Below are 25,673 nucleotides of genomic sequence, written 5' to 3'. Positions count from 1 at the left end.
CCCTTCCTCCATTAAAGTTCTTAAGTCGCCTCTTGGGAATTCTGGAGCCTCCTTCAGACGCTACGATGAACAGCCACAGGAAAATGGAAGGTGATTTGCAGTTTAGCTTGCTGCAAACTGGGCATGAAGATTGGCGCGTTGGCAGCCTGGTGCTGCAGACCCAAGACCGGGAGGCAGGGCCTGGCCATTCACAGGTTCCCAAGGCTGGAGGTTAAGCTATACCTCACTTTGCATAAGAAAAGTGCTACTGAAAGGGGCTGAAATTTGAACTTCAGTAAGTTAAAGCTTGGAAGGCCCTGGGGGAGCTGGTTGGAAGGCGGAGTTCTGAAAGGTTCCTTTCTGTAAAGTGAAGAATCACCCCCACAATACTAATTCTTACAGGAGCACTAAGTTCACCCTTAAACCCATTAAAAAAAAAAAAAAAACCATTGTTGTCAAGTCAATTCCGACTCATAGTGACCCTATAGACAGAGTGGAACTGCCCCATAGGGTTTCCAAGGAGTGCCTGGTGAATCTGAACTGCCATCCTTTTGTTAGCAGCCTAATGCTTAACCACTGCGCCACCAGGGCTAAGTTCACCCTTAGGTTTGTCTAAAGCAGGGAGGGAGTGCACCTGTCTGTGAACGCCACCCATGGGGGCTGCACTCCTGACCTTTGTGTCCCACCTGGGCTCTCCTTGGTTAGAAGGCTGGATGCCTGGTCTCTGCAAAGTCATTTCCAGCTGTGTGGCTTTGGGTGGGTCCCTGTCTTCTCTAGGCCTGGGTTTCCTCATCTATGACATGAAGCCATTGGACAGATGGCTGATCCTGCTCTACGGGTGTGAAGATTCCAGCTCCCCAGTCTATGTACCCAGAAAAGTTCCCTCCCGAATTCGTCAGGCCAGTCTCCTCAGGGCAAGGCTCCCCCACCCCACCATCCCATCCCACCCCTGGATGAGGAGCCCAGGGCACAGGTGCTCAGGTTCAGGGAGTGCCAGCTCCCACCTGCCAGGCATCTCCTCCCAAGGTGCCTTCGGGGTGCCAACCTGCTGGGTCTCAAACTGAAGTTCCCCAAGCAGATGCCCAGCCACGGTTATGATATCCCCCTCTTGCCCTCCCCACCGGAAGCAAAGGGGAAAATAATGTGTTGGTACCTAAACAGAGTTGGAGAGGAGGAAGGAGGCGGGGGACACCCCGAGATAGGGGAACACATGGAGACCGCCTGGGTAGAGCCAAAGGTGCCCTTCGAGAAGTTGTGTGAAATCTGGCGTTTCCATCCGGGTGGGGGCAGGGGCGTGGGGAGGGGACTAGGTCTAAACATCTTCCCCATCAGGGTGCCCCAATCACTAGGGTAAAATCCGCGAAAAAAAAAAAAACACCTATGAAAACCGGTGCTAAAACTAGCTGGTGGGGGGGGCGGGGGCAGCAAGTCTGTAACCCAAGCGGCCCTGTGGCTCCGGGGGCAGACCCCGCGGGCGGCCGGGGCGGGCACCCGCCTCACTGACCTCCCAGCGGCCGCTGCGAGGCTGTGGGAGCGGACTCGGCCGGAGCCGCGCCTTCCCTGCCCGGCGCGGCCGCCCTGAGACGGGTGAGGGCTTCTCCACCCCGCCCGGAGGGCACAGAGCTGCGCGCGGCGGCGGCGCCTCGGTGCCCGGCGAGCGGGCGGGCCTGCGGTCAGCGATGAGGACTGCCGCGTTCCTCCACCGGTCGCCGGCGGCCGACGCGCCGATTCCGGAAGCTTCTCTGGAGCCGCCAGCGCGGCGAGCGGAGCCGGGCCCTCGGAGGGGGTGAGTGTGGACGCGCCTCTCCCGGAGCGCGCGCCCTGCGCCGGCTCCGCGGCTCGGGAGCAAGTTGGGGCTCTGAGCGGAGGGCCAGAGGCGCCCTGTGGAGGGGGCCACCTAGCTGCACCACACCGCGCCTGAGTCCCTGGCCCAGCCGCCGGTCCCTGGCGCCCTCGGTGGCGCGCCCAGGCCGGGCCCTCGAAGCCCTCGCAGTGCCCGGCAGCGCCCGGCCCGGCTCCCTCGACCTTGCCGGGGCCCGCTCGCCGGCCGGCCGGGACGCGCGGCGGTGCACACGCCGGGCGGCGGAGGGCCCGACCCTGCCCTGCTGTATTGGCCAAGCTGCGGGCCAACAACTCGGGCCAGTTTGCAAAGTACAACCCAAGTCCCCGGAGTCACGTGCCCGCCGGGGGCGCACCGCCGGGGCTGTGGGGAACCGGGCCCAGGGAGCGCGGTTGCTGCGCGGGCTCATTCATTGCTCATCCGAGCAGTTGGTCCCGGGACCGGCGTGATGGAGACGCCAGCCGCCGCCTCCTCCGTGCTGCCCACGGGCGTGCTGCCCACGGGCGTGCTGCCCTGAGGGCTCGCGGGCAGCAACCGCGGAAGCGCCCGGCCTGGGTAGCAGTCTTTCGAATCGGCCCAAAGGCTTGACACCGCTGGGCGTGGGTGCTGTGGATGCCGCCCCGGAGGTCACGCCGCACTCCTGTGCCGCCCGTGCGCCCCTGACCAGCTCCTGGCGCCGAGGGAGCCGAGCTAGAGGGACGCACGGGGATGAGGCGCCCCGCGCGGCGGAGGCCGGAAGGGATGGCCAGCCCGACTCTGGAACTTCCCGCGGCCACCCAGGCCCTTGTCCCTGCACCCGGACTGGTGGTGCAGCCGGCGGCTGGAGGGACCAGGCCCAGAGGCTGCCAAGTGGGTTGTCAAGTGGGCTCTTGGGGCCCTGTCTGGGCTGAGGCCCTTCACGCCTTTCAGACTGGTCGCCCCATGCAGGGAGTGTGCCACGTGTTATGGCATTTAATCTTCACTTCTGAGATAGAGAGAATCCTATGTCATAGGTGAAGACACCAAGGTTCAGAGAGATTAGGTAACGGCCAAGGCCACACAGGTAGTAAGTGGCAGAGTCTCTGAGAGTCTCTTTCCTTCTGCCAAGATAGGCGCTCATCTGGCTTGGTCTGTTCATTGGACAAAGGCCATCAAGCCCCCTCTGGGCCCCTCCCTTTGTGGGGCTCTGTTCTGGAGGAGAAGGCAGGCTATAACCCAGATGAGCAGGTAAAATGCTGGGGCAGTTTTTGATACTGAGTGCTGAGCAGGAAAGGATCGGAAGCTGCTGCTGGTTACAATTTTAGGAAGGGCGGGGGCAGCATGGATGAGAACGTGCCTCGGAAGGAAGTGCTTTTGCTTGTGGTGTGCCTAGACTGGCAGGTCTCCAGCCACAGGGCGGAGAGTGCCACAACCCCACCGGCCTCACCTGTAAATGGGAAGACCAAGGAAGGTGTTTGAGGCTAACAGGAGAGCCGGAGGTCTTGAGGGGAAACGTGGCCCCTTCAGAGTCTCAGCAGTGTGACTGGACCCCAGGCTGGCCGCAGCCCAGACAGTGTGGCAGCCAATGTAGCAGCGCAGGATTTCAGAGCAAAGAATATTCAGAGGTTGCGAATGCCAAACCATTATCAGTGTTTCAGTTTCTATCAGATCCCCTCCCTCCAGCTTACTAACTCTACTTGAATACCTCCAACAATGGGGAACTCACTCTCTATTGCAGCAGTTCCCACGGCTGCCTCTGAAGAATTTTCACTAAGAGATTATGGCTCCTGTAAGCCTAATCCTCTCTAGCCCTGAACCCTTTCTGACATGACTTTTCAGCTGAGGCACCATCCTGGCCACCTCCTCAGGGAGAAATTTAGTTGGTCTCTGCCCCCTTCTCACATTTGCTGGCCAGAATTAAACCCAGGGCACCAGGGCAGCCTAGAGGAGAGACCACTCTCACCTCCTGTCTTCCGGAATCTTCCACCAGTTCACACTGTAGACTCATGGGGAGCCCTATAAGACTGCTAAGCCACCTCCATGCTGGTCTTGATTGTCTTAATAGTTCCGTTACCTGTTTGCTTCCTCGTTCAAAACCTAGGACTCAGAATGGTGGGGAAGTGTAGTAGGTAAGAGAATGGGTTCCGCAAACAGCTACTTGGGGCTTTGTGGCCTGGGGCAAGTCACCTCACCTTTCTAAGGCTTGGTTTTCCCATTAGGAAAATGGGAATACTCACAGAATTCGTGGATGGGCTGAGGTGGAGGTGCCCACAGCACAGTCCCACTTCAAGTGCTCGGCAGAGGCTGGCTGTGGTGGTCAACACCTGACGGGTTTCGGGGAGAGGCCATGGGGTCTGCAAAAGGACTCTGAAGATGCAGACACCGGGAAGGGGCAAGGTGCCAGCTGGGTGCCCAGGGTGGGACATTGCAGGGAAGGGGATGCACTGGACTGGGACGCTGCCCACCAGGCTTTTTGGGATGCAGCCTCCTCGGGTCTCCCCAGCTGCCTGCCCTCAGTTCTGGTTCTCACTGCGTGATTGGGTGGGGAAGAAGATTGTGAAGCGGGGTAACAGCCTGCTTCCTGCTCACCACAGATGAAGCCCAGGCCATTGCCCTGTGTGCGCCACTCCAAGGCAGTCCTGGTAGGTCCGGTCTAGGGACCCTTGCTCTCCCATCTCAGTCCTCCTCCGGCCCCCACATCCTGCCCAAACCAAACCCATTGCTGTCGAGTTAATTTCGACTCATCAACCCTAGGTATTTATGTATGTCTCCATCTCCCCGCTAGACAGCCACCTCTTGAAGAGCAGGCCCTGTTCCAAGCCCCATCCCCATAGTGCCTGGCCCAAAGGACCCTTGGCACACAGAGCAGAGCAGGCTTAGAGGTTATGCCACCTCCCCCAGTCTCTGCCCCTTAGGACTGGCTACCTAGACTTGGGCTTGTCTCACCCTGAGACAGACCACAGCTCCATGGGTGATCCCATCGCCCATAGCTCTGTTCTCTGTCCCCATGACCAGCCCCAGGATAGGCCAGTCCCCTTCTCTAATGGGCCTGACCCATTTCCTGTGGAGGTGGGGGGCTGACCTGAGCAAGAGGAGGTGCTAGAGGATGGGGACTGGCCCAGCAGCCCCTGGAAGTGGCTGGGGGCCTGTTTCTTTGGCCTCTCCCTTCTGAGCTTACCCTTGTCATTGGCCATGGCAGCCATAGCAGGGGTGGCAGATGCTATCATCTGGAACTGACCGAAGTCTCGTCCTTAGGTCCCACCATTGACTCAGCTAAGGACTCGCCATTTCTCTCGGTGGGGGGAAGCTGAGCTCTGACCATGGCTGGTCCATAAGGTTTTGCTGGTTGCTGCACAAGTATGCTTAGCTCACCAGGCTCCGCCCACCCATGGCTGTGTTCCCCAGGGGAGCCCCTTGTTCTGAACACCCAATGCTGCCCCAAGCCGACCCTGCTTTAGACACGTGCGCGAGCGGGGCCGCTGTCTTTGCTTCCGAGGTCGAGCACAACTAACCCCGGTACAGCCTGAAAGCTGCCCCTCAGAGGCCCAGGGAGTGAGGAGAAGCATCCATTTTCAACTTGGGATTCCCTCCTCCCTCAGGTGCTGTCAACCCTCCAGCCCCACCCCCTGCATTCTTCTGGAGTGACGTCACTCTCATAGCCTCCCCTGGTGCTGGGGGTGACCAGCCAGTGCTGGGGAGGGTAGGGGCCAGCCTCAGAAGGGGCTGGGGGCACTGTGAGCTCCTGCCTCCAGATGTTCTCCGAAGCCCGCCCCGCCCTCGCTGGCTGGCCTGCGGTTGCTCATATGGAGCCCTGACAACCAGAAAGTGAGATCAGCGAAGAAGACGCTGGCAGGAGCTCGGGGCGTGACCCGGCGTCAAACTATAGGCTTCACACTCATTACTCATCCAAACTCACTGGGACTGAAGTGGTCTTGGAGAATTACACTGTTGCTTAAATAGAGCTGGCTTGCGGAGGAAGGAGTCCAAATATAAGCTCCCAGTGGAACCACCTGGGGGGGGACCTGAAGGCAGGTGAGAGGCTGGGCTTACGGAGGGGGCTGGGGCTCACCTGGGACACCCTGGCACAGGGGTCCCAGCCCCCCATCCCTCTAACCCATCACCCAGCACTTGAAGCAAGGGGGCAGCATCGCCCATTCTCAAGTTCCCACACTCCCAGCTGCTTCCAGCTCCAGATGGGGGAGACCCTTGAGTGGAAGGAGCATGGGATAGGAGGGCCTCAGAGCCCTCACAGCTCATCCCATTGCTATGGCCCACATGTGTTTACACGTGCAGATGGCCCGTGAGGCCCCCTTCGAAGTGCATGGAGTAGCTGCCTGCCCCACCTGCCCACCTGTAGGGAGGCATCCCCCACCTGGATCTCTCTCTGCACCACCCCCCCTTGCCACCCAGGGATGGAGGCCAGGGAAAGCACCCAGAGAAGGACAGAGACTGAGAGAGTGTGAATGAATGAATGAGTGAGTGAGTGAATGGACAGGTGAGTGGATGAGAGGAGGAGAAGGAGCCAGTCTATGAATGGAGGGGAGTGGGAATCCAAGCAGGGGAGCTGGGCCTCCCTGCCCCATCCTCAGCCCTCCTGGCGGACAGCTGGAGCCCGAGCAGGACGGGGGACATTCCATGCCCTGCTGCCCGCTAACAGCTCTGTCCTGTCTCTGGCGGCTCCTGCTGCCGCCCCAGCCAGGGGCCAGACAGAGTCCACATTCATGAGCAGCCATGGAGGCTCTCTGGCCGGGCTTGGCGCAGCAGCGGCTCCTGCAGAATGTGACCGTTGGGAGCGTCCCCATGTGGCATTTTCTGCATTCCTCCGGGGCTGCTGGCCAAGGGCCCGGGTAAACAGGCTCTCCTCTGGGCACGGAGGTAGGCAGCTGGGTCTGCCTGCTGGGGCGTTCAGAATTGGGCTTCTCTGTGCCCCCATAGGGGCCGGGGGCAGAGGGCAGCCAGGACACCAGACCTGAGAGCACAGGAAGCGGCTGAATCCTAGAGGCCGAGGACCATGTCCTCCGCACCCGTCCACATCAGCCTTACACACAGAGACCTTTTTTTGAGATGTAGCTCACATACCATAATGCTCCCCTGTTAAGTGCTTTTTAGTACATTCACAAGGCTGTGCAACCATCACCTCTATCTCGTTCCAGAACGTTCTCGTCACCCCAAAGTGAGACCCCGTATCCATTACCTCTCACTCCCCATTCCTTCTCCCCCTGCCCCTGGCAACCATAGTCCACTTTCTGTCTCTATGGGTTTGCCTATTGTTGACATTTCATATCTGTGGAATCATACAACATGTGGTCTTTTGTGACTGGGTTCTTTCACTTAGCATGATGTTTTCCTGTTGTAGCATGTATCAGCACTTCAGTCCTATGTGTGGCTGAGTAATATTCCATTGTATGGATGAATTGTGTGTACCCATTCATTAGTTGGTGGACACTTGGGTCATTTTCTCCTTTTGGCTGTTGTGAATAGTGCTACAGTGAACATGTGTGTGTGAACACGTGTTTTCATTTCTCTTGGATAGATACCTGGGGAAATTACTGGTCGTGTGGTAACTACATCGTGAGGCACTGCCCGGCTATTTTCTGTAGTGGCTGCACCATCTCCTGTTCCCACCAGCACTGTATGGGGGGCAGGAACCTTTACCCAGTCCATGGACGAGGAGGCCAAGGCACAGGGAGGCCAAGACACCGGCCCAGGGCCACACAGTCGGGAAGCGGGATGGGGGAAGCCAGAGCTCTGAGCACACAGATGGGGAAACCGAGGCAAAGCGGGTAGAGGCCATGATCCCAAGTCTGCATCTCTGAGGGACAGCACCCCCCTCAGGAGTCTCTGTCCAGTGACCCCTGCCCCTGCCCCTCACTTCTCCTAACAATACTGATAAAAAAAAAAAAATAGCTGCCACTTATTGAGCACTTACCGTGTACCTTGCTCGTGCTCTGCTATCTACGTGAATTACCGGTTGCCATCGCAGCATCCATTAAATGAACCCAGTGAGTGAAGGGGAGACTGCGTCCCCTTAAGAAAAGACCCATAACGCTGTCAAAATTCCATACTGCTACTCCTTCTCCCAGCCTCCTCCAAAAGGACCATGGCCTTTTACCAGGCAGCTGTGCATCAGGGAAAAGGGAATGAATAATCAGACTTTGGGGGATTCCTGGACACTGGCCCTGAATGGACACTAATCCCAGAAGACCCAGTGCCACTGCTGTTCACCAGTCAGAGCCAGGCTACTGAGGCCAGGAGACCGTAGCATCTCAGCTCAGGTTCATCTCATTGGGGGTCCCGTGGGTGCCCAGGCCCATCCTATAGCCATTTCCCCAGTTCTGGAATGCCCTGTTGAAAGAGAGATACTCAGCAGCTGGTGGGATTCCTGCAGCCCTATCCCAAAGCCTGTACCACAGGGCAGGATTAGAAGGTGTCTGAGGAACTTGGATCATGGCCAGCAAGTGCCATGTGTCTCTTCCCACTCAAGCGGGGTGGGGTGGCCGCTCTGCCCTGGGCTCCTGGGAACCCCTGGATCCCTCCTGAGATGCCCCTGGATAGGAAGCAGTGCTACCTTCTCGTCTTACCTCTTGGGCAGGTCTGCTATTCCTCAGCCACCCCCTATGCATGGAGTGTGCATGTGTGTGAGTGTGTATGTACATGCATCTGTGTGTATGTCTTCATTCTCTACCTGAATCATACTTTGGAGAGACAGAGGATGCTAGGTTCAAACAACGTTCCCTCAGAACTTCAAGGATGTGCTTCACCATCTTTTTGTATTCCCTGCTTCCAGCGAGAAGACTGGCATCAATTTCTCATTCTCTTTTATCAGTTTTTGTTTCTCTTTATTCCTGCTGTTCTGGAAGTTTCTCCATGTGAGGTGTACTTTTGTTTTGTTTTGTATTGTATCGCTCAGAACTCAGTGGGCCAGTGGGCCCTTTCTTGCTGACAGCTCTTACCTTTCTTCAGCCTTGGGGGATTCTCAAGCATTATTCTTTAAATACCGCCTTCCGTCCATCATCTTTCAGCAACCCCTGTCAGATGGGTGATCGAATATTCAATCTGTTTTTATCTATTCTGTTACACTTACCACCTCCATGTTTCTTTGGGCTCCACTGTGGGAGGATTTCTTTGTCAAGTCTTCCAGGTCATAGTTTACATTCTGCAATGTTCATTTTGCTCTTCAGCCCATCTCCTGAGTTTTTTGTTTCAACAATTAACACTTTTCAGTTTCAAAACCTCTGTCTGGTTTGTTTTCATAAATACCTATTTTGTTTCATGGCTATGATGTCATCCCTTATCTTCCTGAGGTGAATAATTATGGTAATGTTTTAAGAGTCATTCTGATTGGCTTAATAGCTCTGTTTCCTTAGGTGTAAATTCTTCTATCTGTTGAACTTGCTGTTCGTTAAATATTCCATGCACTCTTGACTGAGTTTTCATCTCTTTGGTTGCAGTTTTCTCTTAGGGTGTCTGCCATATTGGTTTGTGGTGGTAATGGTGGGGTGGGGAGAGGTAAGCGATACTGCCACAGCCTGGGCTCTGGCCTGTTCTTATGGCAGTGGAATATGACATGAGGAAATGTGGGAGACATCAATGCCATTCTTCCAGATCCTGCCACCTCTCCTCAGCTCCCACCCCGGCTGCTCTTCCTGACTGGAAGCCTCCCACCCTTTCACTGTTACTTGGACCTGGACCAGGGAGGGGCTCTGTGGAAGGGCCAGCCAGCTGACCCTCGTGCTCCTTTGCCCCAGCCAATCACTCTCTTGTTGAGCCTTAGTCCCTGCTACCCCATGCCCACCATCTCTGGGTACTTTGGCGGTGTTCCTACCCTTGGTGGCAGTCCTCCCCTGGGAGCATTTTGGGCTGTGGTTTCCTTCTTCCATCTACTCTAGCCTCTGTTTTCAGATTCCAGGGAAAAAGATCTCTTCTTAGTTTTGAGTATGGTTGTGGATGTATGTATATATTTTTCTCTTATTTTGGACTTGAATGTTAAAAGAGGAGGTGTAATGTGGTTTCAACTGACCATCTTGAAACAGGAGCAATTTCAAGATTTTAGTTCTAAAATTCTTCTCTAAGAGCAGGGAAGCCAAGTTCCATTCCTTCAATTCTAGGGGCCTTACACTGGTCATGGTGCCTTAGGCCTCATTTAATCCTTGGGACAATCTATGAGACAGGTATTTTTGTCCCCATTTTACAAATGAGAAAACCATAGCTCAAGGGATCATGTAGGCTTCTCACAGTCAGGTTCCAATCCTGTTCCTTCCCTTGTGCCATACTTCCACCTGGCATCACACACCTTTGCCAAAGGTGCCTCCTGCTGGAGTCTGGAAAACACCACCTTGGTATTTGTGCCATGCCCCGTGGGGCTGTGACTTCAGCACCTACAGCCACGAGTTCCTTAGCAGCCACCACGTAAACTCTGCTGCACAGGCGTCAACACTGAGAACCAACTTGAGCCAGGCCGCTGGCTCGGCGTGCAAGGCCCTGGCCATGGGTGTGGATTGCCACCCAGAGGGGTCTGGTCAGCAGCCAGCAGGGCCAGGCCAGGGAACACCAGGCTTTGCCCTTTCCCGGAGAGCTGGATGCAGAGCCCCTGGCTTTGCACCCATGCGTGTCCCTTTCTTATTTAAAAAAAAGTAAAATGTATTCAAACTAGCTCTACAGTGTCATGAAAAACAATTTTCAAATAATTTGTGCTCACTATAAAAGTACTAAGAGCCCTGGTGGTGCAGTGATTAAGAGCTTGGCCACTAACCAAAAGGTCGGCTGTTCAAATCCACTAGCCGCTTCTTGAAAATCCTATGGGGCAATTCTGCTCTGTCCTATAGGGTCACTACGAGTCAGAATCGACTCAGCAGCAAAGGGTTTGGTTTCTGTTTTTATACAAGTACTAAGGAGCCCTGGTGGCACAGTGGTTAAGTGCTCAGCTGCTAACTGAAAATTCAGGGCTTTGAATCCACCCAGTGGCTCTGGGAGAAAAGACCTGGTGATCTGCTTCCATAAGGGCTACAGCCTGGGAAACCCTATGGGGCAGTTCTACTCTGTCATGTAGGGTCGCTATGAGTTGAAAATCAACTCAGCAGCACACGACAGCAACAACAATGCAAGAACTACATGAATACATGCTTGCAAAGATTTGCTAACTCTGTTCATTTTGATTTACACGGGTAATACATTATGTTAAATTTTTTTTTAATTTTTAAGTCAAATAAAGGAACATATTCCTTATGAAAAATTAAACTTTACCTGTCTTACCCCCAGTAGAGCTCATTCGCTCATCCCTATTATTCCAGCCTTTTTTAGTGGATTTGGATACTTACATATGTTCATAAAACCACATGATATACATATAGGTAAACAGCCGCCATCAAATTGGCTCCGACTCGTGGTGACCTTATGTGCAATGGAACAAAACATTGCCTGGTACTGTGTCATCCTCTCACAATAGCCAGCATATTCCAGTCTATCATTGTGGCTACTGTGCCTATCTGTCTCACCAAGGGTCTCCCTTGCCCTCGCTGGCCCTCTACTTCACCAAACATGATGTCCTTCTCCAGCAATTGATCCCTTTTAATGAGGTGTCCACAGCAAGCAAATTGGACAGTGTTCTGCTGTGATCCATAAGGATTTCACTGGCTAATTTTCAGGACTAGGTTGCCAGGCCTTTCTTCATACTCCACCTTATTCTGGAAGCTCTGCTGAAGGCTCTCCACCATAGGTGACCCTGCTGGTATTTGAAATACCAGTGGCATAGCTTCCGGCATCACAGCAACACTTAAACCTCCACCGTACAACAAACTGATAGATGGGTGGTGGTGAGAAAATTTAGGGTTAATCAAATTAATTTGTTAAGGCCACTGAAATATCCTCCCAATAGAGACTGGGGCGTTTCAGGGATACTTAACAAGACTGGCTTTTGCCGAGTTTTGCTTTATGCTCTCAGGTGTACCAGAAATGAGTCAGTAGCCCAGTGTTCAGAGCGCTTCCCTGGAGGTGGCACTGTCCCTCCCCTCAGATGCCCCTGGCTCCCTGTTGATCCCAGTTTCACGCCTGAAGCCCCCAGGGTGCGGGGTCTGAAGGGGCGACCCAGGCCAGTACAGGGCCCAGTGTGGATGTGGCTGCTCCAGGCTGCGGGGGTGGCCAGGCCCTCTGCAATCTCAGTAAACATCTGGCTGCAGGGCCTGGCAGAAAGCTGACCTTGCGGGTCCGAGGCTGGCAGCCGTGCCCAGCTATAAATACATGCTAGGCGGCCAGCCCACGTGCATTCCTGCTGGTTGCCCTACCCTCCCAGCGGAAGGACGGCAGCCGGCGGCCCTCTGGCCGGCCGCGGGCGCTCACTCACGGGGAGTGGGAGCGTGCCCGCCCGAGAGGTCAGCTCGGGGTGCCCGCAATCCAGTGGTTATCTGAGCACTCTGCCTGCCCTGCGCCCCAGCCACATTTAGCTCCGGGCCGGGTCCTGCACCGGCTGGCAGCTTGCTTTTCTTGGACTGCCAGGCTGTGTTTATGCCGGGCTGCTGCTTGGGGAGGGCTCCGGGAGGAGCTGCCTCCGTGTGACAGTGGTGCCTGGGTCTGAGCTGGGGGATCGCCGGGTGGGCAGAGCCAGGAGCCTGTTGAGTGAGGGCAAACATGGACTTCACCCCAGTGGCAGCTCTGAGCTGAGGCTACTGGGGTCAGAGGCCCAGTCATGTTGGGGATGTGGCAGGAATGGGGTGAGGTCAGCCACTGGGCTGTGGGACTGTCCAGGGTTCCACCTCCTTAAGCCTCGATTTCCCCAGCTGTACTATGAACATCATATGTCCTGCCTCCTCGGACAGAGAGGGGAGCTGTGCGGCCATCGAGCTGGATTACTTTGCAGAGTACCCGGGCCAGGCCTGTGTCCCATATCTCTAGCATGTGCTTTCAGGACACTAGGTAACTAGTTCCCATTGAGTCGACCCCACACGTGTCCATAGGGCTCTCAGTGGCTGATTTTTCTGAAGCCGATTGCTGGGCCTTTCTTCCAAGGCACTGCTGGGTGGACTCGAACATCCAACCACTTGGTTAGCAGCCAAGCATGTTGACCATTTGTACCACCCCCCGAGGAATCCACCTTCAGCAAAGATGATCAGAAGCCCTGAAGCATAGAGCAGTGAGGAGCCCTCAGAAATAGGGGGTTCCTTGTCAACACCAGCACCACCCAAGGGAAATAGGGCATGAGCCACGTGTGTAATCTCAAATTTTTAAAAAAGAGGAAAGGAAACAGGTGCACTTAATTTTAATGATACATTCTATTTAGCCCAGCGTATCCAAAATCATTTCATTTTGACCTGTTATCAACGTGCTTAAAAATTATCAATGAGATGTTTTGCATCCTTATTTTTGGACCAAATCTTCTAAGTCTGGTGTATGTCTACACAAGCAGGACATCTCAGCTTTCAAGCACTCAAGAGCCACGTGTGGTCTGGGTGACAGGCGGGGCAGAGTGAACAGATGGACCTGTGGGAGCAGTGTGCAAGGTGGCGGCAGAGGCGCTTTTGCATGGTGGCAGACGCATGTTGGTGCTCACTTCCCACAAGCAGCTCCCGTGTGTCCTGCTTGGTGAGCTCTTTAGATGCAGATTTGTCTTGCTGTTTTGTGTCCCTGGAAACCAGAGGATGCCCCAGTGGTCTTCAGTTAGTAAAGGAATGAAAAACGGGTGCCCAAGAGAAAAGTTGCCTTGGGAGCTTGAAGCCCAGGAGCACTGTGCTGAGGGGCTCCCGGAGCCTGGCATGCAACCAAGTCCCCACAGACACATCTGATTCTCATCTCTGTGGCTCCTGTGGTATCTCTCTCCTCATGGTCCCTGCAAAAGCCTGCGCCCACCCTGGGACACCTGAACCTCATTTGGATCTGCTCCCCCTCCCACCCCACCCTTCCTCCCTGCCGCCCTGGACAACTTTACTATGCCTTGTCCTCTATGACAGCTTTGCCTGAATTTGCCTCTCCACCCTGGGACCTGGGCTTTGCTGCCACATCTTGGCCCATCCGGCCTCTAATTGGCTCAAGTGACACCCCCAGAAATTAATCAGCTCCTGGACCCTTCCACCTGGAGGTGGACTCTGTAGGCAGAGCCTCAGGAAGTGGTACCAGAAGGAAGTTCCTTTTATGGCAGTAGACAGCCATTTAGGAAGTTCTGTAGGTAGGTGGGTGAATGTTATATTATTGAGAGTGCCTACCACATCCTGGATTGTCTGGTGTCATCCTCGCAGTAACCTCTGGGTAGATACTATGATCCCTGTCTGAGGCTCAAAGGGCTGCAGTAACGTGTCCAAGGGTACACTACTAGTAAGTGGAAAGACCAGGGTTGGAGACCAGATGGGTACATTCTAAAGTCTATTTCCTTAGCATCACGTGTAATCGTCCTACAGCCCAGGGACTGTTGGCATAGACACATCAATCCTGTACTCCAGCTGGGACCAAACCAAAGCGCTTGATTTGTTCAGACATATTTCTTTGTCTGCTCCCTCCACCTCAAAGGCCCTGCCCTCCTCCACCAGCAGACTGGCCAAGCCGTCACCTCCTCTGTGCAGGCCTCCATGGTCTCCCTCATACTCGGGTCATGTGGCGTCGGTATCTAAGCACTTATGCTTGTGTGAGTTGGTGGAGTCCATAGGGTGTCGTCTCCCCCACCTACGGCTGTAAGTGCCCAGTGGGCAGAGTATAGGCCTTGGGATGGCCAGGCCTGCACCCAGTGGGCATTTCAGAGCAGCCACCCGAGGTGAAATGTGGGACAGACCCATCGCCGCATGATGGTGCATCACAACCAAGCTCTGGTGTTCCCACAGGGACAAGGGCGTTGTCAATTGCAGTGGTCAAGATGCCTCTTACAGGGGTCTGCAGGGTGGACAGAGAGTAGCCAGGTGGCCACACTGATGTCCTTGGGGGGGACACCACTTACAGAACAGCCAGGCCCCTGGGTGGCCTGGCCTGGTGGGTGGAGGGGCTTCTATTTGGGCAAGCAGACGTGTCTTGCTGGACCTGGGTGTGGTCTCAGAAACCACAGGAGAGAAATCTGAGCAGCCAGTGTGGCCTAGTAACCTCGGCTCTGGGCCAGAAACTGGGTGCAACCAGCTGCCAGGCTGGGTGAGCTGCAGACTGCCTCTTGGAGCCTCTCAGAAACTTCTCCCAGGGTGATGGTGCTGCAGGAGAGAACAAGAGCATAAATAAAGGCTGCAGGAGAGAGCAGGCGCATAGGAGGAGTAAAAAGGTTACATTCTGTGAGCAGTGCTGAAGCCCAATGTACTGGGCAGGGGGAAGGCCACCACAGAAAGCTCCAGGCCTCCCATGGGGCCGCTGGTTGGCAGACACAGCGGTGTAGGGGTACCTGGGGGTGTCAGGTGAGGATGCCTGATGTGTGGCTTGGGGAAGCGGCTGGACAGGAGGCACACAAAGGGACAGGACTGGGTGGCAGCCAGAGCCCTCTGGGGGTCCAGCCTTGAGCCTGCTGCCATCTGTCCAATCCCACCACCTTCTCCTCTTTCCACGGGTGGGCGTGACTCCATCCCTCCCCTGCCTCATTGTCTGCCCTGTCCTGCCCACCCCTGGACCGAGAGGCAGCATGATGCCCACTAGGACCGCAGAGCAGGGAGGAAGGAGCTTGTTCTCCCCTGTGATGGGCAGGGAGATCCCTGGAGACAGGTGCGCAGGGCAAGGGTACTGGGGGCAGTTGAAGAGGAAGTCGCTGCTCATCCATTGTGCCACTTAGATACTTCTGGTCTGATATTCCCCCTCTGTAGAGTGCAGAGTCAGAGCTAGCAGGTCTGGAAAATGAGGCTAACTGAGGTCAAGGTTCTGTGGCTGTGCTGCCCACCATGGCCACCTCTACTGTATCATACAAATATGAATCTGAAGGAGTCTCTGGGTGGTTCAGATGGCGGAGCACTCACGGTTCAAATCCACCAGAGGTACCTTGGAAGACAGTCATTGAGATCTGCTTCCAAAAGGCCACAGTACTGAAAATCCTATGGAGTAGTTCACACATGGGGTCACCATGAGTCAGAATTGACTCAACAGCAAACAATAGCATGTATGTATGTATGTATATGTGAGGTAGATAGACAGATAGATGTTGTCAGCTGCTTCTGTCAAGTTGGCTCCAACTCATGGTGACCTCATGTACAACAGAATGAAACTTTGCCCAGTCTTATGCCATATTCACAGTCTTTGGTATGCTTGAGTCCATTGTTGCTATTGTGTATTTTGAGTGCCTTCCAAGCTAGGGGGCTCATCTTCCAGCAATGTATCAGATAGTATCCTGTAGTGGTTCATAGGTTTTTCATGGGCTACTTTCCAGAAGTAGATCACCAGACCTTTTTTCCTAGTCTGTCTTAGTCTGGAAGCTCCACTAAACCTACCCACCATGGTTGACCCTGGTGGTATTTGAAATACTGGTGGCACAGCTTCCAGCATCATAAGAACACACAATTTGCAAGTACCTAGCAACCATAGTACAACAAATTGACAGGTGGAAATGGATGGATGGATGGATAGATGGACGGACGGACGGACGGACGGATGGATGATGGAGTCTCCTGTGTAAAATTTCTTTGGATGGATAATGGAGTCTCCTATGTAAAATTTCTTCTGGGCATTTGAACAAAGGTTTCAGAGGCTAAAAGAGTATGAGCTTAACAGGCTAGTTCACTCAACTCCTGTCCCAGATGTGGAGGCAACATGAGTCTGGATGGACAGTCGGGATCGAAAGCAGAACCTGGCACTTGATTTCTGGCCTCCTATCTGGGGCCCAGGCCAAGGGTCCGGGCAGGGTCTGCTGGTGGCCATGCCCCATCCGGAGGTAGACCCAAAGGAGCTGGCACCATCCCTGTCAGCCTGGCTGGGCGGGACCTCAGTCGGCCAGTGGAGAAAGCTGGGTCAGAGCAAAGAGCCCGAACCTCAGAAAGGGTTTTCTGTCTGTAAATAAACAAATGTGGAGGAAGTACTTCCTCTCCTTCCTGGATGGGCCTTTGATCCTATCTCCAGCGTGTGGCCTGGAAGCTCCCCTGTGGTGTCTGCTCTGGAGAGCGACTGGCGGGAGGGGGTGCTGAGGACGCTGGTTCTCACCCCCTAGATCCTCACCCCACCCATGTGTTAGGAGGAGGACAGAGTGATGAGCCCTGAGGAGTTTGGTGGACAGATTTGGGGAATTTTCAGCATCCAAAGCGTTTGGGATGGGATTTGTGCCCCGCTGCCAGAGTAGATCCAGACCCGAGTAGTTATTGTAGCAGGTCCAGCCCAGAGCAGATGATGAGACATTTACAGCCACAGCAGATGTGGATCACGTGCTTTCTGTGCCAGGAGTGTGCCTTGCATCCTCCCCACAACACCCCCAATGGGGTGGCTTCTATTGACTCCTCGATTAACAGACAGGAAGTCTAAGGTTCAGAGATGCTAAACTTTTTAGTTGTAACACAGCCCCAGACCAAGAGGCTTCCAACAACAACCCCATCTTATTGTTCACAGGTCTGCCAGCTGCAAGCAGAGCCCTGCTGGTCTCACCTGGGCTGCTCAGGGTCAACGAGCAGCAGGCTGGTCCCAGACAGTCCAGGGCTTTGGTCAGGTGGCTCAGTTCACGGGTCTCTTAACCTTCACCAGCCAGACCTGCCTTCTTACTGGTGGTGGAAACTCGTGGACACGAGCTTCACACTCCCATGACGTCACCTCCACCTCCTTCTACTGGCCAGGGCGGATCAGAGGCCAGCTCAGGTTCAGGGCAAGCAGAGACGCCCTCTTCACTGGAGGAGCTACAGAAACGCATGGCCGAGTTCCTCTACCCCCTGACCTACTCTGCCCAACCCATACAGTAGGGCTGAGCAGGGATTTGGACCAGCCCCAGGGTCACAACCCCGAGCAGCTGTGGGGCCGGCAGGCCGGTTGAGCGAGGGGGGCAGATCAGGTGTGGGCGTGAGGTGGGGGTGGGGCCGGGCTGAGCAAAGAGGGCCCAGGCATCTGAGAAACCACAAGTCTGTGTGTGCGACCGCCTGATTGCTAAGTGCTGGCAGCTAACTTAATTTAAAGACAAATGACTTTAACAGTAGAACGCCCTTGGTGGGGGCCAGGTAGGCCTGGGCCACCGGGTTTGACGCTAAGCTCCCCACCTCTGGGCAGGCAGCACAACACCCACTCCTGTGTAGCTCCTCTGCTCACTGCCTCCTCCCCGTGTTTTCCACCATCATGTCAGGAAGCAGGGTCCACCGCCTAGGCTAGGAGCAGCACTGTGAACAGGGCCAGTTTGGGTGTTTCAAGAGTATTCCAGCCTAGAATTCCTCCAGTACCTGTCCCCTCCCCAGGGTCAGGCCAGGGGCCACCCTGTCTGGCAGCTCAAAACCTCTGCTGCAGAATAAGCTGGCAGGGATGACGGCTCCACTTGCCAGATAGGGAAACTGAGGCCTGGCCAGTTGGCAGAGAAGCCAGGCCCACACTCGGACCTTCTGAGACCATTCTGCGGCCCTGGAGCACTTCCACCTGGCTTGGCATAAGGACCGCTGGCTGGGCCAGGGAGAGAACTTGGTCCCAGGCCGCTGTGGGTCCTGGAAGCAGCTTGGTCACCCCACTTTCTGGTACCTGCTATCCGCTGAGCCTGACGGCCTCCCTGAGGCCAGGCACAGAGAGGGAGGTGTCTCCCGTCACCCCCTCCTCTCAGCTGAGAAAGAAACAGCAGCAACAGGGGATGCCACTGGCTCAGCCCTGCAGCCATGCAGGTCAGCTGGTGGCAGAGCACAAGCAGTCAGAGATTGTGACCATGGGCCGTGTCCCAGCCGCCCCTCCTTGGTGAAACTGTGTAATCTGTCCTGCTCTTGGGGGCACGGGGGAGAGACCTCAGTGCCCCCAGCCTGGTGGGAACAGCCACCAGGATAGAGCAGTGAGCCACAGGGAAGGCAGCAAGCTGGGTGGGAAGGGCCAGAACCCAGCCTGATAAAGCAGGCAGCCCTACCCTCTGGGCGGGGATGGGTAGAGCAGCATCCACCCAAGGGGAGAGGACAGCCCTCATCCCGCGCAGGCTTAGCCCAAGGCCCCAGGACCCCGCCACGGTCATATGTAGACAGGGAGGCCCAGGCCCACAGAGCTGACCAGGAGTGAGGGGAGGTGAGGAGGCAGGGAGGGACGTGCCCTTCTCCCAGCCTTGGAACAATGCAGTCAGTAACCACTGCAGACATGTCAGGTCCCCTCAGGGCCCGGTGGATAGGCACACACAGCGAGGTGGTTGCTTGGTCCAGGACTTGGAGCCCCTCAGCCCCATTGTGAGGGGCTGGAGCTCAGGACTCAGCATAGGGCCTGTGTGCTAGTCCCAGTGAGGGGTGAATAAGTGAATGAGTAAGTGGGTGAATGAATGACCACCATTTGGCAGGCACAGTGCTGAGACCTGCATTCTAGTCCTGGCATGAATGAATGAATGAATGGGTGAATGAGTGAGTGACTGAGTGAATGACTACCACATCCCAGGCAGGGTGCCAGCACCTGAGCACATGGCAGGCCTGTCCAGCCAGGCTCTGTCCTCCAGCCACAGTTGAATGCTGAAGGAAGATTAAGCCAGGTCAGTGAGCAGATCAAGGACTTGATCCCAACTCCACAGTGAGGGTGCCCGGGGCATGGACAGGGGGCCATGACAGACATGCAGGGTGTCGGGGAGGGAGGGTGGCCAGAAGGGTCTGGGACACAGTGGGAGAGGCCTGATGGAGACAGAGGCATCCCCCCCGCAGAGCCTCGCTCCTGCTCTGGGAAGATGGCTCTGGCAGCTCAGCGCACTTGATCTGCAGGTGAGCTGGTCGTGCCTGTGCCCTTGGGCTTGTGTCTCCCTTCCTCTGAGCCTTCCGCCAGAGCTAGGTATTGGAAAGGAGCTGGAACCCATGGCTCCCTCATTCCTCCTGCCGCTGTGGCCTCTTTGTCTGACTGTCCCATCTCCCAGTGGACCCCCCAGCCAGTTCATTGTACAGGTGGGAAACATGCTGGGCAGGGCAGCCAGACCAGACCAGCTCAGCACCCCTGCCCCTGCTAACTCTCAGTTACTGAGCCCGAGGGAACCAGGAATGCCCATAAAAATACTGAATGCCAGCACTCAGCCACACATACCAGAGCTCAGATATGCAGAGATACGGGTAGATCAAGGCACTCGGACTTTTACCAGGCCTAGGAGCTTGCGGGGAGGGGGAGGGAGGGACCAAGGAATCTCAGAAGAATCTCTGAGGCCAGGACTCCCAGACAGAAGGCCCAGGCCTGTGGTGGGGTGTGTCAGGGAGTTTGGCAGAGGAGCCAAACTTGCTAGCCCCCTCTCTCCCTGACCCTCCCAGGCACCATCTAACCAAAGCTTCCTGCTGGGGGGACAGGCCGGGTACCCACCAGCCCAACCAAGGACACTGGGCCTTGCCCGGGGACAGTGAGCTCCTCCAGGCACGGGGGAAACCCTGAGAAGAGGTGTGGCGGGGTGAGCGTAGGGGGTGGGAGACACCAGCCATGCCAGAGCCATGCTGGGACAGTGGGTGGGAGCTGGAGGGGGGTGGAGGAGCCCCGTGGGAGCAGCCTCTTGCCTCTGCCTGCCCCCTCCAAAAAAAATCCAACTAAGTATCCCCAGAGTGACAAGGAGCTGGTGGGTCGGGTAGGCTCTGGGCCTTACGTGTGAACCTCCACCTCTGTGTGGATCGTACTGACTGAGGAACCTTTTCGTGTGCAATTATTATCAACTCGCCATTTTGTCTTCTTTTTTACTCTCAGAAACTTCCCACTTTAAAACAGGTGGTGGTGATGTTTGGGCAACATGATAAGCGTGATAAATGTCACTGAATTGTACATGTAAAAAATGCTGAAATGGTAGATGTTTTGTACTCTATATATATGTGTGTGTGTATATATACATAATCTCCACACACACACACATTTTTTTTTTTTAACCAAAAAGAGAAGTGTCCCAGTTGGACACTACCCTGTGTGGTGAGCCTGAAGGTAGGAGTTTGCCATACTGGGTACCTACCTGGCTCAGTTCCCACCCTCCTCCTGTGCCCTGGATGCCCCTCAGCCCTCATCAGTTGGCGGACTCAAACAGTTACTCTGGGGGTGCGGTGGGAAGAGCTGACAACCCCCTGCCCACACCACTCGGCTCTGAGCTCGGGGCCAGCGCTGCAGAGCCTCCCTCCAGGAGCCCTTCCTCCGCCAGTGGGCAATGCAGACAGCGCCTGTATGGGCCTCCTACGGCCCAGAGCCTACCCGACCCACCAGCCCCTTGTTGTTCTGGGGATCCTTGGAAAAACTGTTGAAATTTGTGTGTGTGCGTGGTTGTTTCATCAGTTACCTGTTGTTGTCAGACCCCAGTTGCCTGGTTCTGCTCCATCTTCACGTTTGTAGGCACGCTGGAGTCCGTTGTTGCAGCCACTGTGTGTTTTGAGTGCCTACCAACCTAGGGGTGTCATCTTCCAGTGCTGTATCAGATAATATTCTGTTGTCATCCATAGGGATTCATTGGCTAACTTTCAGAAGTAGATTGCGAGGCCTTTCTTCCTAATCTGTCATAGCCTGGAAGCTCTGCTGAAACCTGTTCACCACAGGCCACCCTGCTGGAATTGGAAATACTGGTGGCATAGCTTCTGGCATCACAGCAACATGGAAACTACCCCAGTGTGACAAACTGACAGATAGGTGGTCATAGTGGTTGTTTTACAGGATAATTGTTTTTACCTTTTTATTATGGAAATTTCTAAACACACGCAAAGGTCTCTAGAAAGGCATAACCAGCCTCCCCCCACCCCATCACCCAGCTACAGGCAGTCTGGCACTCAGCCAGTCTTGCCTCATCCATCTCCACCCCACGCTCATTTTTCCTGAGTTTTTTTTAAAGCAAATCACAGATGCTGGGTCCTTTTGCCAGTAAACACCCAGCAGTGTGGGCATCATCAGTGCCCGTGTCACCCTGGGAAGGGCTCGGCCTGCCGCCGGGAGCAGCTTGGAAATCTAGGGCATGAAGGGCAATGAGCCGAGTGCATGGGAGAAAGTGTCAAGGCTTGTGTGCAGTTGTGCATGTGCGTGGTTTGTCCTCTCAGAGCTGGCAGGGCAGGGAGAAGGTGGCTGCAGAAAGGAGTGCATGGACCACTGGGGAGAGGGGACCACTGGGGAGAGAGGAGAAGGGGAACAAGCAGGTCAGAGCGTTGAGTCAGGCCTTTGGGACAGCCAGGGGCAGAAGTGAGGTGCACCCAGGACAAAGTAGGGGTCTCACAGGATCCTCTGAGCCCCCACATGGAGGTTGAACTGGTCACAGGGGAGTGCAGTGCAATGCAAAAAAGGTGAGGCTGGAAGAAGGCTCTATTGGCCTGTACTGGGGCAGTGCCAGGGTCAACAGCTTCAGGTATAGCTGGATCCAGGTGCTCTGGTGATGGCGTCAGGATTGTCTAACAGGGAAGAAAGGGCCAGCCCCACTAGAACCCACATGGAAGGAGCAGGGGAGTGGGATTAGGGTGGTTCCCCAGGTGAAATCAGGACTGGGGAATAGGCGGTGGGCAGGCAAGAAGCAAATGTGCACCCAGAGGGAGCATGCAGCCAGGGATGGTCCAGGGTAAAAACAGAGTAGAGCAAGACGATCCAAGGCCAGACCTGGTACAGCCTCATGAGGATAGGAGCTGTGGACTGGCAGACCCCAGGCCAAATCCACCCAGCATATGTGTTTGGTTTCGCCATGGGCTGATTTTAAAGCCATACGGGTTCACACACATGCCCAAGCTTCTGTTGACAGCCCAAGAGGAGCAGGCACATGGGGCCTGAGAGAGGCTCCTAGCATCAGTTGGCTGGGACAGCAGCTACTGCCCCCTTTAAGTGGGCATGCTTCCCCTGACTGCCGCACTCCTTACCCCTCCCTGTTGTTCACACCCAGCCCACCACCTCACTGTGAACCCACCAAGCCCCTTTGACCATTTGCTTCTGCACCTGGGGGCTGAAGGGGACTATGGCAGGGGAGGTTGGGAGGGGTGGATACATGTCCCCAGCGAGGCTGGCCAATCCTAAGTGGGAGCGGAGACACCCTGGGCCCTGCAGGCTCTTGAGTCTCCCAGGCCCTCAAGGCCAGCCCTTCTGAAGCACTGTGCTGGTGCCACAGTGTTGTCCCGGTCACCCTCCCGCTCAGCCCAGCCTGCCCTGGCCCAGGCCAGAAACGCACCCCCCCAGCCCTGCAGTTCTGGGCTCCAGAAGCAGGAAGCCCCTGCAATTTAGCAACTCAAGATGTTTTCTGCATCCCCGACCCCCACCCCCAAAGCACACACACACCCCAGAGCATCTTGGCAGCCGGTGAGCGCTAACGTGGCTGAATTGCTTTGGTGGACTTTGAAGAAAACGAATTAAAACCAGCTGAGATGTTAGAAGCTGGAAAGTGGCGGGGAGCCCAGGGACAACTTTCCACAGGGCTGGAGTGAGCAGCCTGGCTGCTCACGCAGCTCTGAGCCTCCCGTCCAGCAGGCCCGCCCAGGAACCCGCCCTCTGTGGAGACCAGAGCTGAGTAAGGGAGACAGGGGAGGGGGGCCGAGTCAGCGTGTGAGAGAGTGTGTATGTGTGTGTGTGTGTGTGAGTGTGTGTGTGTGTCTATGTGTAGGTTTGTGCCTGTGTGTGTGATATGAGTGTTTGTGTATGTGTGTGAGTGTGTACGCATGTGTGTGTGAATGTGTGTCTGTGTGTGCATGTGTGTATCTGTGTACCTGTATGTCTGTGTGTGAGTGTGTGCGTGTGCATGTGTGTGAATACGTGTGCATGTGTGTCTCTGTGTCTTTGTGAGTGTGCATGTGTGTTTTTGTGTATGTATCTGTGTATGTCTCTCCATGTGAGTCTGTGTCTATCTGTCTCTGTGTCTCCATGTGTTTGTGTCTGTCTGTCTGTCTCTGTGTGTGTGTCTCGTGTGCAGGGGTTACTCACAGTTGTGGTTGAGTCAGCTCTGACTGGCGCCCCCATGTGTGTCAGAGTAGAACTGTGCTCCATAGGGCTTTCAATGGCCGATTTTTTGGAGGTGGACTTCCAGGTCTTTCTTTTAAGGCGCCTCTGCGTGGACTCTAACCTCCAACCTTTCAGTTAGCAGTTGAGTGCGTCAACCATTTGCACCAACCAGGGACTCCATTAATACCCATAGCTTGCTGATAATACATTATCATGTTGACTTTTCTATTATTCACCACCCACCCACTGCTGTTGAGTCGATTCCAACTCACAGTGACCCTATAGGATGGAGTAGAACTGCCCCATAGAGTTTCCAAGGAGCGCCTGGTGGATTTGAACTGCCAATCTCTTGGTTAGCAGCCGTAGCACTTAGCCACTACACCACCAGGGTTTCTGGTTTTGCACTATTATTGATACTGATTTCTATGGAGGATTTACATCCATTATCTTAGTTAATCTTCCTATCATCCCCATGCAGGGAGTGCCATCCTTGTCCCCATTTTATGGATGGGAAGACTGAGGCACATGGCTGGTGTGTGGTATAGCCTGGATTCCAAACGCACCAAAAATTTGACCTACATTTCAGAAGGTCCCCAGGGCCACGGAGGCCCATCCTGCACCCCAAATGTAAAATCACCCGGGGAGCGGTGACATCCCAGACACTAAAACTTTGAGGTCTTGTGGGTAGGCGTGGGGGCTCCCTCCTGCCAGAGCCCCTGCTGCTGTCTGCTCTGCCTCAGGACCTCTGCCTGGCACGCTGAGATCACAGCAGGAGCAGGGCAGCACCATAGTTGCTCGGATCCCCCTCCACTGGGACAGGGGACTGATTGCCTCTGGCCCCTGCTCCCAATGGGGAGCCAGACTCCTCTGCTCTCACCCCACCCTTCCCTTACTGGCCACAGCTAAGGTGGGGTCAGGGCCATTAGGTGAACTTCCAGGGCTGCACACCAGGAGGTGTACAGAGCCCCTGGGCCTCAGTCTTCCTGTCTGAGAACTGGAACTCCACAGAGGCTGAGGAGGGCCATGGGGAGGGAGCACCTTGGGGACTTTCAAAGAGGTGCTGGTGGGGACAGGGAACGCCTCTTCCCACGGAGCAGGCTGCACTCCTCCTCCAGACAGCAGGCCATGCGTGGGATGAAGGAGGCACTGGACCTCTCAGGCCTTAGGGCCCTGGTCCGTGATAGAGTTGGTCCCAAGAACCACAGTGAGAGAGGGTGGGGTGCAGCATGGGGCCACAGGGCGGATTGCTGTCTGGGCTGGAGCTGAGTGTAGAGGGATACTGCCAGTGGGCAGGTGTGCGCCGCACTGTTCTTCCCTCCGCAGCGCTCTCCCCAGTCAAGGGCTCCTGAACTGTCTGCGTCTGGAGTGACCTCACAGTCTGACCTGGCAGGGCCTCATCAGGCCCTGGGCTCACGGCCCCCCGAGCCAGGCCACTTGGTTTGGGGAGGGACTCTGAGTGGGCCAACTCAGGGCCTTATCACGCCTAGCTCCCTTGTCTGCACCATCTGCATGAGGTGGGGTTCAGGCTGCTGGCAGTTTCTCAGGAGCTCCCCTCCAGGCCCACAAGTTTCTTTCCTCCAGATGGGGAGAAGCCCTGGCCTCCAGGCTCCTCACTGGGCAGGGTGCCTCCACTCATCGGGCAACAACCTTAGGTGAGCCTCACCCTCTGAGCCTCCTTTTCTTCACCCATTAACACCGGGGAGCAAAATCCAAGTCACTTAATGCTCATCATGTGCTAGGCAGGTGACGTCTGGAACCTCTGTTAACCTCATGACAACCCTGCGAAGTTCCGGGAAAACTCTGTCTGACCCATGCATACACCCTTCTGGTCAGATAACAGAAGAGACAACCCCATTGTGCCTTGTTCCCTTTTTGCTTTGATGGCTAGGAAGCTCGGAACTCAATTTGGACCTCCCCTGAGGTTTTGGCTTTCAGTTTCTGTCTTAACCACCTAGTGGTGTGTGCATCATTTCCTCTAAACTCCCTT

Source organism: Loxodonta africana, chromosome 21 (assembly GCF_030014295.1).
Source record: "Loxodonta africana isolate mLoxAfr1 chromosome 21, mLoxAfr1.hap2, whole genome shotgun sequence".
Lineage (NCBI taxonomy): Eukaryota > Metazoa > Chordata > Mammalia > Proboscidea > Elephantidae > Loxodonta > Loxodonta africana.
This window is presented reverse-complemented; position numbering follows the sequence as displayed.